This window comes from Hyla sarda, unplaced genomic scaffold (assembly GCF_029499605.1).
Source record: "Hyla sarda isolate aHylSar1 unplaced genomic scaffold, aHylSar1.hap1 scaffold_740, whole genome shotgun sequence".
Classification (NCBI taxonomy): domain Eukaryota; kingdom Metazoa; phylum Chordata; class Amphibia; order Anura; family Hylidae; genus Hyla; species Hyla sarda.
In genome coordinates this window covers 22,000-34,471 of record NW_026610763.1, presented here as the reverse complement: position 1 = coordinate 34,471, position 12,472 = coordinate 22,000, and the positions used below count along the sequence as shown (strand labels likewise).

The following is a 12,472-nucleotide window of genomic DNA, read 5'->3' as shown; positions in this document are numbered from 1 at the left end:
TTTCCTATGCAGATCCTAAGCCCAGTGTCACATGCAAGTAGGAGGAGTAAGAAGGGTTCCTGGCAAATCCGGGTTATGGATTGCATTTAAAAAGGCCCCGTGGGAGTGCAATGGGCCCCTGTCTTGCTGCTTAGCAATAATGGTATGGGTTTAGGTTCTGCTGTGTGTACTGGTGGTTGACTGCCCCCCAGCCCAGAGTGTGCATGGAAAATTGTCTGGCAGCCTCCCTGACAGCAAGCAGTGATAGTGCCCATGAAGGGCACCTTGTTGGGCCCGCCCCTTTCACGGTTATCGCTTCTCGGCCTTTTGGCTAAGATCAAGTGTAGTATCTGTTCTTATCAGTTTAATATCTGATACGTCCCCTATCTGGGGACCATATATTAAATGGATTTTTGAGAACGGGGGCCGATTTCGAAGCTTGCTTCCGTCGCCCTATGCATTGACCCGATATGGCAGTATCTTCGGGTACAGTGCACCACCCCCTTACAGGGTTAAAAAGAAAGATTCCTACTTTCATTGCTACCTGCTTGCTGGCTAGCCAGCTAGCCAGCCCTGTGGGCCTTGCTGCTGCTGCAGCCAAAAAACAAAAGGTGGTGCTGCTTCTGCTGCTTCTGCTTCTGCTTGTGTCTGGCCGCTGTTGGAGCGTCCAGGCACAGGACTTCTGCTGCTGCTGACTAAATGGCCTCCTTAATTGGATCATTTGAGTAGCCAGCACACCTGTGCAGGTAGGGCATGACATGATAGGCAGCTGCCTTGATAGCGGGTGGGTGCTGAATGTTCCTAATTGACAAAATAAGATTAATGCTTATGAAGAAATATAAAATCTCATCCCTTCCCCAATATCGCGCCACACCCCTACCCCTTAATTCCCTGGTTGAACTTGATGGACATATGTCTTTTTTCGACCGTACTAACTATGTAACTATGTAACATAACATGGGGGGGGGAGGGGGGGGGGTCTCCTGGCTGTTCACACAGGTGTGTCATTGCTGTACATTGACCATGCATTGCTTCTGTGGTATTGCAAAGGCAAAGACAAATGCTTCCAGCCATCCATTGCACTAATGGATTGGTCATCAGCTGGCTGTCTATGTCCCGCATCAATATAGACCAAAGTACAGAGGGTTAGGCTATGCTATTGTGCACCTACCTGATGCATCAGAAGGTGCGAGGCCCTTGCTAAATTCTGTGCACAGACTTTGAGATCTATACTTTAGACTGTATCTAAACCTGCTCCAACATGGACTGACATTCTGGCCTACTTTCAGCCGATGCGACTTGTCTGTCGCTGAACAGTCGCTTTTTATGTATTCAGCACCTATGTATAATGTTGTAAAAATGCTCTAGAAGCTAAAGTCGCAGAAATGTCACACATATTTGGCCTGCAACTTTCTGTGCGACAAATTCAGACAGGAAAAATCAGTATAAATCCTTAGAAAATTATCCCCCAGTGTCTCCATCTGCTGGCGGTATTGAATAAGCATTGCTGCACTGATGGGGTATGCATTAGACGAAAAAAAAAGAAGAAAAAGAAGAATAATACGCCCAGAAAAGAGGCGAAAAGGAGAAAAACGTAAAAAAACGTGAAAAAAAAGTAAGAGGAAGAGAAGGGAAAAAAAGGTGGAAATGGGTTTAAAAGTGATTTCGGCGGAGAAATATATATATATATATATATATATATATATATACGCGCACACACACACATATATATAAACGTATTCTCCGTTGAGATATTGCAGCCGCTGCTGTGTCCAGGCCCAGGAGCCTAGCACTGTGCTGTGATGTCACTCAATACCACTGACATCACTAGGTGTAAACAACATCTCTCCTTTGCTGTGTATGTGACTATGGAGCTGTTTGGTGATGTCGTCTATTATGGCCTTCATAGAAGCAACAGGAGATTGTTGCATCCATCTAGAACCCTCAGAACTACAGTGCTATGATGTCACTCACTTCCACAGGCCTTGCAGAGTGTAAACAACAACAACCCAGCTTTGTTGTGTATGTAACCATAGGGATTTGTGATGTCACCTAGAACCTTCACAGCAGCGACAGCTTTATGAGGAGCATCAGCACTGCTCTGCCTGAGCAGAACCATCACCGCCATAGGTTGTCAAATAACCCGGGTTTAACCCACACAGGTAAGTCCAATGGGGTGCAGGCATGTCCTCTATGCTTACAGCTTCCCGTGGGTGTTGGTTTGATACCGTTTGGGGACAGCCAAGGAGGCATCTGCAGGCAACAAAGGTAGGTGTGTGCTTGTGTGTGTGTTTCCTATGCAGATCCTAAGCCCAGTGTCACATGCAAGTAGGAGGAGTAAGAAGGGTTCCTGGCAAATCCGGGTTATGGATTGCATTTAAAAAGGCCCCGTGGGAGTGCAATGGGCCCCTGTCTTGCTGCTTAGCAATAATGGTATGGGTTTAGGTTCTGCTGTGTGTACTGGTGGTTGACTGCCCCCCAGCCCAGAGTGTGCATGGAAAATTGTCTGGCAGCCTCCCTGACAGCAAGCAGTGATAGTGCCCATGAAGGGCACCTTGTTGGGCCCGCCCCTTTCACGGTTATCGCTTCTCGGCCTTTTGGCTAAGATCAAGTGTAGTATCTGTTCTTATCAGTTTAATATCTGATACGTCCCCTATCTGGGGACCATATATTAAATGGATTTTTGAGAACGGGGGCCGATTTCGAAGCTTGCTTCCGTCGCCCTATGCATTGACCCGATATGGCAGTATCTTCGGGTACAGTGCACCACCCCCTTACAGGGTTAAAAAGAAAGATTCCTACTTTCATTGCTACCTGCTTGCTGGCTAGCCAGCTAGCCAGCCCTGTGGGCCTTGCTGCTGCTGCAGCCAAAAAACAAAAGGTGGTGCTGCTGCTGCTTCTGCTGCTTCTGCTTCTGCTTGTGTCTGGCCGCTGTTGGAGCGTCCAGGCACAGGACTTCTGCTGCTGCTGACTAAATGGCCTCCTTAATTGGATCATTTGAGTAGCCAGCACACCTGTGCAGGTAGGGCATGACATGATAGGCAGCTGCCTTGATAGCGGGGTGGGTGCTGAATGTTCCTAATTGACAAAATAAGATTAATGCTTATGAAGAAATATAAAATCTCATCCCTTCCCCAATATCGCGCCACACCCCTACCCCTTAATTCCCTGGTTGAACTTGATGGACATATGTCTTTTTTCGACCGTACTAACTATGTAACTATGTAACATAACATGGGGGGGGGGGGGTCTCCTGGCTGTTCACACAGGTGTGTCATTGCTGTACATTGACCATGCATTGCTTCTGTGGTATTGCAAAGGCAAAGACAAATGCTTCCAGCCATCCATTGCACTAATGGATTGGTCATCATCTGGCTGTCTATGTCCCGCATCAATATAGACCAAAGTACAGAGGGTTAGGCTATGCTATTGTGCACCTACCTGATGCATCAGAAGGTGCGAGGCCCTTGCTAAATTCTGTGCACAGACTTTGAGATCTATACTTTAGACTGTATCTAAACCTGCTCCAACATGGACTGACATTCTGGCCTACTTTCAGCCGATGCGACTTGTCTGTCGCTGAACAGTCGCTTTTTATGTATTCAGCACCTATGTATAATGTTGTAAAAATGCTCTAGAAGCTAAAGTCGCAGAAATGTCACACATATTTGGCCTGCAACTTTCTGTGCGACAAATTCAGACAGGAAAAATCAGTATAAATCCTTAGAAAATTATCCCCCAGTGTCTCCATCTGCTGGCGGTATTGAATAAGCATTGCTGCACTGATGGGGTATGCATTAGACGAAAAAAAAGAAGAAAAAGAAGAATAATATGCCCAGAAAAGAGGCGAAAAGGAGAAAAACTTAAAAAAAACGTGAAAAAAAAGTAAGAGGAAGAGAAGGGAAAAAAAGGTGGAAATGGGTTTAAAAGTGATTTCGGCGGAGAAATATATATATATATATATATATATATATATATATATATATATATATATATACGCGCACACACACACACATATATATAAACGTATTCTCCGTTGAGATATTGCAGCCGCTGCTGTGTCCAGGCCCAGGAGCCTTAGCACTGTGCTGTGATGTCACTCAATACCACTGACATCACTAGGTGTAAACAACATCTCTCCTTTGCTGTGTATGTGACTATGGAGCTGTTTGGTGATGTCGTCTATTATGGCCTTCATAGAAGCAACAGGAGATTGTTGCATCCATCTAGAACCCTCAGAACTACAGTGCTATGATGTCACTCACTTCCACAGGCCTTGCAGAGTGTAAACAACAACAACCCAGCTTTGTTGTGTATGTAACCATAGGGATTTGTGATGTCACCTAGAACCTTCACAGCAGCGACAGCTTTATGAGGAGCATCAGCACTGCTCTGCCTGAGCAGAACCATCACCGCCATAGGTTGTCAAATAACCCGGGTTTAACCCACACAGGTAAGTCCAATGGGGTGCAGGCATGTCCTCTATGCTTACAGCTTCCCGTGGGTGTTGGTTTGATACCGTTTGGGGACAGCCAAGGAGGCATCTGCAGGCAACAAAGGTAGGTGTGTGCTTGTGTGTGTGTTTCCTATGCAGATCCTAAGCCCAGTGTCACATGCAAGTAGGAGGAGTAAGAAGGGTTCCTGGCAAATCCGGGTTATGGATTGCATTTAAAAAGGCCCCGTGGGAGTGCAATGAGCCCCTGTCTTGCTGCTTAGCAATAATGGTATGGGTTTAGGTTCTGCTGTGTGTACTGGTGGTTGACTGCCCCCCAGCCCAGAGTGTGCATGGAAAATTGTCTGGCAGCCTCCCTGACAGCAAGCAGTGATAGTGCCCATGAAGGGCACCTTGTTGGGCCCGCCCCTTTCACGGTTATCGCTTCTCGGCCTTTTGGCTAAGATCAAGTGTAGTATCTGTTCTTATCAGTTTAATATCTGATACGTCCCCTATCTGGGGACCATATATTAAATGGATTTTTGAGAACGGGGGCCGATTTCGAAGCTTGCTTCCGTCGCCCTATGCATTGACCCGATATGGCAGTATCTTCGGGTACAGTGCACCACCCCCTTACAGGGTTAAAAAGAAAGATTCCTACTTTCATTGCTACCTGCTTGCTGGCTAGCCAGCTAGCCAGCCCTGTGGGCCTTGCTGCTGCTGCAGCCAAAAAACAAAAGGTGGTGCTGCTGCTGCTTCTGCTGCTTCTGCTTCTGCTTGTGTCTGGCCGCTGTTGGAGCGTCCAGGCACAGGACTTCTGCTGCTGCTGACTAAATGGCCTCCTTAATTGGATCATTTGAGTAGCCAGCACACCTGTGCAGGTAGGGCATGACATGATAGGCAGCTGCCTTGATAGCGGGTGGGTGCTGAATGTTCCTAATTGACAAAATAAGATTAATGCTTATGAAGAAATATAAAATCTCATCCCTTCCCCAATATCGCGCCACACCCCTACCCCTTAATTCCCTGGTTGAACTTGATGGACATATGTCTTTTTTCGACCGTACTAACTATGTAACTATGTAACATAACATGGGGGGGGGGGGGTCTCCTGGCTGTTCACACAGGTGTGTCATTGCTGTACATTGACCATGCATTGCTTCTGTGGTATTGCAAAGGCAAAGACAAATGCTTCCAGCCATCCATTGCACTAATGGATTGGTCATCAGCTGGCTGTCTATGTCCCGCATCAATATAGACCAAAGTACAGAGGGTTAGGCTATGCTATTGTGCACCTACCTGATGCATCAGAAGGTGCGAGGCCCTTGCTAAATTCTGTGCACAGACTTTGAGATCTATACTTTAGACTGTATCTAAACCTGCTCCAACATGGACTGACATTCTGGCCTACTTTCAGCCGATGCGACTTGTCTGTCGCTGAACAGTCGCTTTTTATGTATTCAGCACCTATGTATAATGTTGTAAAAATGCTCTAGAAGCTAAAGTCGCAGAAATGTCACACATATTTGGCCTGCAACTTTCTGTGCGACAAATTCAGACAGGAAAAATCAGTATAAATCCTTAGAAAATTATCCCCCAGTGTCTCCATCTGCTGGCGGTATTGAATAAGCATTGCTGCACTGATGGGGTATGCATTAGACGAAAAAAAAGAAGAAAAAGAAGAATAATATGCCCAGAAAAGAGGCGAAAAGGAGAAAAACGTAAAAAAAACGTGAAAAAAAAGTAAGAGGAAGAGAAGGGAAAAAAAGGTGGAAATGGGTTTAAAAGTGATTTCGGCGGAGAAATATATATATATATATATATATATATATATATATATATATATATATATATATACGCGCACACACACACATATATATAAACGTATTCTCCGTTGAGATATTGCAGCCGCTGCTGTGTCCAGGCCCAGGAGCCTTAGCACTGTGCTGTGATGTCACTCAATACCACTGACATCACTAGGTGTAAACAACATCTCTCCTTTGCTGTGTATGTGACTATGGAGCTGTTTGGTGATGTCGTCTATTATGGCCTTCATAGAAGCAACAGGAGATTGTTGCATCCATCTAGAACCCTCAGAACTACAGTGCTATGATGTCACTCACTTCCACAGGCCTTGCAGAGTGTAAACAACAACAACCCAGCTTTGTTGTGTATGTAACCATAGGGATTTGTGATGTCACCTAGAACCTTCACAGCAGCGACAGCTTTATGAGGAGCATCAGCACTGCTCTGCCTGAGCAGAACCATCACCGCCATAGGTTGTCAAATAACCCGGGTTTAACCCACACAGGTAAGTCCAATGGGGTGCAGGCATGTCCTCTATGCTTACAGCTTCCCGTGGGTGTTGGTTTGATACCGTTTGGGGACAGCCAAGGAGGCATCTGCAGGCAACAAAGGTAGGTGTGTGCTTGTGTGTGTGTTTCCTATGCAGATCCTAAGCCCAGTGTCACATGCAAGTAGGAGGAGTAAGAAGGGTTCCTGGCAAATCCGGGTTATGGATTGCATTTAAAAAGGCCCCGTGGGAGTGCAATGAGCCCCTGTCTTGCTGCTTAGCAATAATGGTATGGGTTTAGGTTCTGCTGTGTGTACTGGTGGTTGACTGCCCCCCAGCCCAGAGTGTGCATGGAAAATTGTCTGGCAGCCTCCCTGACAGCAAGCAGTGATAGTGCCCATGAAGGGCACCTTGTTGGGCCCGCCCCTTTCACGGTTATCGCTTCTCGGCCTTTTGGCTAAGATCAAGTGTAGTATCTGTTCTTATCAGTTTAATATCTGATACGTCCCCTATCTGGGGACCATATATTAAATGGATTTTTGAGAACGGGGGCCGATTTCGAAGCTTGCTTCCGTCGCCCTATGCATTGACCCGATATGGCAGTATCTTCGGGTACAGTGCACCACCCCCTTACAGGGTTAAAAAGAAAGATTCCTACTTTCATTGCTACCTGCTTGCTGGCTAGCCAGCTAGCCAGCCCTGTGGGCCTTGCTGCTGCTGCAGCCAAAAAACAAAAGGTGGTGCTGCTGCTGCTTCTGCTGCTTCTGCTTCTGCTTGTGTCTGGCCGCTGTTGGAGCATCCAGGCACAGGACTTCTGCTGCTGCTGACTAAATGGCCTCCTTAATTGGATCATTTGAGTAGCCAGCACACCTGTGCAGGTAGGGCATGACATGATAGGCAGCTGCCTTGATAGCGGGTGGGTGCTGAATGTTCCTAATTGACAAAATAAGATTAATGCTTATGAAGAAATATAAAATCTCATCCCTTCCCCAATATCGCGCCACACCCCTACCCCTTAATTCCCTGGTTGAACTTGATGGACATATGTCTTTTTTCGACCGTACTAACTATGTAACTATGTAACATAACATGGGGGGGGGGTCTCCTGGCTGTTCACACAGGTGTGTCATTGCTGTACATTGACCATGCATTGCTTCTGTGGTATTGCAAAGGCAAAGACAAATGCTTCCAGCCATCCATTGCACTAATGGATTGGTCATCAGCTGGCTGTCTATGTCCCGCATCAATATAGACCAAAGTACAGAGGGTTAGGCTATGCTATTGTGCACCTTACCTGATGCATCAGAAGGTGCGAGGCCCTTGCTAAATTCTGTGCACAGACTTTGAGATCTATACTTTAGACTGTATCTAAACCTGCTCCAACATGGACTGACATTCTGGCCTACTTTCAGCCGATGCGACTTGTCTGTCGCTGAACAGTCGCTTTTTATGTATTCAGCACCTATGTATAATGTTGTAAAAATGCTCTAGAAGCTAAAGTCGCAGAAATGTCACACATATTTGGCCTGCAACTTTCTGTGCGACAAATTCAGACAGGAAAAATCAGTATAAATCCTTAGAAAATTATCCCCCAGTGTCTCCATCTGCTGGCGGTATTGAATAAGCATTGCTGCACTGATGGGGTATGCATTAGACGAAAAAAAGAAGAAAAAGAAGAATAATACGCCCAGAAAAGAGGCGAAAAGGAGAAAAACGTAAAAAAACGTGAAAAAAAAGTAAGAGGAAGAGAAGGGAAAAAAAGGTGGAAATGGGTTTAAAAGTGATTTCGGCGGAGAAATATATATATATATATATATATATATATATATATATATATATATATATACGCGCACACACACACATATATATAAACGTATTCTCCGTTGAGATATTGCAGCCGCTGCTGTGTCCAGGCCCAGGAGCCTTAGCACTGTGCTGTGATGTCACTCAATACCACTGACATCACTAGGTGTAAACAACATCTCTCCTTTGCTGTGTATGTGACTATGGAGCTGTTTGGTGATGTCGTCTATTATGGCCTTCATAGAAGCAACAGGAGATTGTTGCATCCATCTAGAACCCTCAGAACTACAGTGCTATGATGTCACTCACTTCCACAGGCCTTGCAGAGTGTAAACAACAACAACCCAGCTTTGTTGTGTATGTAACCATAGGGATTTGTGATGTCACCTAGAACCTTCACAGCAGCGACAGCTTTATGAGGAGCATCAGCACTGCTCTGCCTGAGCAGAACCATCACCGCCATAGGTTGTCAAATAACCCGGGTTTAACCCACACAGGTAAGTCCAATGGGGTGCAGGCATGTCCTCTATGCTTACAGCTTCCCGTGGGTGTTGGTTTGATACCGTTTGGGGACAGCCAAGGAGGCATCTGCAGGCAACAAAGGTAGGTGTGTGCTTGTGTGTGTGTTTCCTATGCAGATCCTAAGCCCAGTGTCACATGCAAGTAGGAGGAGTAAGAAGGGTTCCTGGCAAATCCGGGTTATGGATTGCATTTAAAAAGGCCCCGTGGGAGTGCAATGGGCCCCTGTCTTGCTGCTTAGCAATAATGGTATGGGTTTAGGTTCTGCTGTGTGTACTGGTGGTTGACTGCCCCCCAGCCCAGAGTGTGCATGGAAAATTGTCTGGCAGCCTCCCTGACAGCAAGCAGTGATAGTGCCCATGAAGGGCACCTTGTTGGGCCCGCCCCTTTCACGGTTATCGCTTCTCGGCCTTTTGGCTAAGATCAAGTGTAGTATCTGTTCTTATCAGTTTAATATCTGATACGTCCCCTATCTGGGGACCATATATTAAATGGATTTTTGAGAACGGGGGCCGATTTCGAAGCTTGCTTCCGTCGCCCTATGCATTGACCCGATATGGCAGTATCTTCGGGTACAGTGCACCACCCCCTTACAGGGTTAAAAAGAAAGATTCCTACTTTCATTGCTACCTGCTTGCTGGCTAGCCAGCTAGCCAGCCCTGTGGGCCTTGCTGCTGCTGCAGCCAAAAAACAAAAGGTGGTGCTGCTTCTGCTGCTTCTGCTTCTGCTTGTGTCTGGCCGCTGTTGGAGCGTCCAGGCACAGGACTTCTGCTGCTGCTGACTAAATGGCCTCCTTAATTGGATCATTTGAGTAGCCAGCACACCTGTGCAGGTAGGGCATGACATGATAGGCAGCTGCCTTGATAGCGGGTGGGTGCTGAATGTTCCTAATTGACAAAATAAGATTAATGCTTATGAAGAAATATAAAATCTCATCCCTTCCCCAATATCGCGCCACACCCCTACCCCTTAATTCCCTGGTTGAACTTGATGGACATATGTCTTTTTTCGACCGTACTAACTATGTAACTATGTAACATAACATGGGGGGGGGGAGGGGGGGGGGTCTCCTGGCTGTTCACACAGGTGTGTCATTGCTGTACATTGACCATGCATTGCTTCTGTGGTATTGCAAAGGCAAAGACAAATGCTTCCAGCCATCCATTGCACTAATGGATTGGTCATCAGCTGGCTGTCTATGTCCCGCATCAATATAGACCAAAGTACAGAGGGTTAGGCTATGCTATTGTGCACCTACCTGATGCATCAGAAGGTGCGAGGCCCTTGCTAAATTCTGTGCACAGACTTTGAGATCTATACTTTAGACTGTATCTAAACCTGCTCCAACATGGACTGACATTCTGGCCTACTTTCAGCCGATGCGACTTGTCTGTCGCTGAACAGTCGCTTTTTATGTATTCAGCACCTATGTATAATGTTGTAAAAATGCTCTAGAAGCTAAAGTCGCAGAAATGTCACACATATTTGGCCTGCAACTTTCTGTGCGACAAATTCAGACAGGAAAAATCAGTATAAATCCTTAGAAAATTATCCCCCAGTGTCTCCATCTGCTGGCGGTATTGAATAAGCATTGCTGCACTGATGGGGTATGCATTAGACGAAAAAAAAAGAAGAAAAAGAAGAATAATACGCCCAGAAAAGAGGCGAAAAGGAGAAAAACGTAAAAAAAACGTGAAAAAAAAGTAAGAGGAAGAGAAGGGAAAAAAAGGTGGAAATGGGTTTAAAAGTGATTTCGGCGGAGAAATATATATATATATATATATATATATATATATACGCGCACACACACACATATATATAAACGTATTCTCCGTTGAGATATTGCAGCCGCTGCTGTGTCCAGGCCCAGGAGCCTTAGCACTGTGCTGTGATGTCACTCAATACCACTGACATCACTAGGTGTAAACAACATCTCTCCTTTGCTGTGTATGTGACTATGGAGCTGTTTGGTGATGTCGTCTATTATGGCCTTCATAGAAGCAACAGGAGATTGTTGCATCCATCTAGAACCCTCAGAACTACAGTGCTATGATGTCACTCACTTCCACAGGCCTTGCAGAGTGTAAACAACAACAACCCAGCTTTGTTGTGTATGTAACCATAGGGATTTGTGATGTCACCTAGAACCTTCACAGCAGCGACAGCTTTATGAGGAGCATCAGCACTGCTCTGCCTGAGCAGAACCATCACCGCCATAGGTTGTCAAATAACCCGGGTTTAACCCACACAGGTAAGTCCAATGGGGTGCAGGCATGTCCTCTATGCTTACAGCTTCCCGTGGGTGTTGGTTTGATACCGTTTGGGGACAGCCAAGGAGGCATCTGCAGGCAACAAAGGTAGGTGTGTGCTTGTGTGTGTGTTTCCTATGCAGATCCTAAGCCCAGTGTCACATGCAAGTAGGAGGAGTAAGAAGGGTTCCTGGCAAATCCGGGTTATGGATTGCATTTAAAAAGGCCCCGTGGGAGTGCAATGGGCCCCTGTCTTGCTGCTTAGCAATAATGGTATGGGTTTAGGTTCTGCTGTGTGTACTGGTGGTTGACTGCCCCCCAGCCCAGAGTGTGCATGGAAAATTGTCTGGCAGCCTCCCTGACAGCAAGCAGTGATAGTGCCCATGAAGGGCACCTTGTTGGGCCCGCCCCTTTCACGGTTATCGCTTCTCGGCCTTTTGGCTAAGATCAAGTGTAGTATCTGTTCTTATCAGTTTAATATCTGATACGTCCCCTATCTGGGGACCATATATTAAATGGATTTTTGAGAACGGGGGCCGATTTCGAAGCTTGCTTCCGTCGCCCTATGCATTGACCCGATATGGCAGTATCTTCGGGTACAGTGCACCACCCCCTTACAGGGTTAAAAAGAAAGATTCCTACTTTCATTGCTACCTGCTTGCTGGCTAGCCAGCTAGCCAGCCCTGTGGGCCTTGCTGCTGCTGCAGCCAAAAAACAAAAGGTGGTGCTGCTGCTGCTTCTGCTGCTTCTGCTTCTGCTTGTGTCTGGCCGCTGTTGGAGCGTCCAGGCACAGGACTTCTGCTGCTGCTGACTAAATGGCCTCCTTAATTGGATCATTTGAGTAGCCAGCACACCTGTGCAGGTAGGGCATGACATGATAGGCAGCTGCCTTGATAGCGGGTGGGTGCTGAATGTTCCTAATTGACAAAATAAGATTAATGCTTATGAAGAAATATAAAATCTCATCCCTTCCCCAATATCGCGCCACACCCCTACCCCTTAATTCCCTGGTTGAACTTGATGGACATATGTCTTTTTTCGACCGTACTAACTATGTAACTATGTAACATAACATGGGGGGGGGGGGGTCTCCTGGCTGTTCACACAGGTGTGTCATTGCTGTACATTGACCATGCATTGCTTCTGTGGTATTGCAAAGGCAAAGACAAATGCTTCCAGCCATCCATTGCACTAATG

The 12,472-nt window shown here is 46.3% G+C and overlaps 6 non-coding genes across 6 annotated transcripts; all 6 read left to right on the top strand.

Moving 5' to 3' along the window:
* Positions 1-290: 290 nt before the first annotated feature.
* On the top strand, positions 291-481 carry LOC130345023 (U2 spliceosomal RNA). The gene has a single exon (XR_008883805.1). It is a non-coding gene; the product is annotated as a U2 spliceosomal RNA (small nuclear RNA).
* Positions 482-2,560: 2,079 nt separating this feature from the next.
* On the top strand, positions 2,561-2,751 carry LOC130345022 (U2 spliceosomal RNA). The gene has a single exon (XR_008883804.1). It is a non-coding gene; the product is annotated as a U2 spliceosomal RNA (small nuclear RNA).
* A 2,100-nt stretch (positions 2,752-4,851) lies between these two features.
* On the top strand, positions 4,852-5,042 carry LOC130345021 (U2 spliceosomal RNA). The gene has a single exon (XR_008883803.1). It is a non-coding gene; the product is annotated as a U2 spliceosomal RNA (small nuclear RNA).
* Positions 5,043-7,141: 2,099 nt separating this feature from the next.
* On the top strand, positions 7,142-7,332 carry LOC130345019 (U2 spliceosomal RNA). Its single transcript, XR_008883801.1, has one exon. It is a non-coding gene; the product is annotated as a U2 spliceosomal RNA (small nuclear RNA).
* Positions 7,333-9,423: 2,091 nt separating this feature from the next.
* On the top strand, positions 9,424-9,614 carry LOC130345018 (U2 spliceosomal RNA). The gene has a single exon (XR_008883800.1). It is a non-coding gene; the product is annotated as a U2 spliceosomal RNA (small nuclear RNA).
* Positions 9,615-11,696: 2,082 nt separating this feature from the next.
* Positions 11,697-11,887, top strand: LOC130345017 (U2 spliceosomal RNA). The gene has a single exon (XR_008883799.1). It is a non-coding gene; the product is annotated as a U2 spliceosomal RNA (small nuclear RNA).
* The last annotated feature ends 585 nt before the right edge of the window (positions 11,888-12,472 follow it).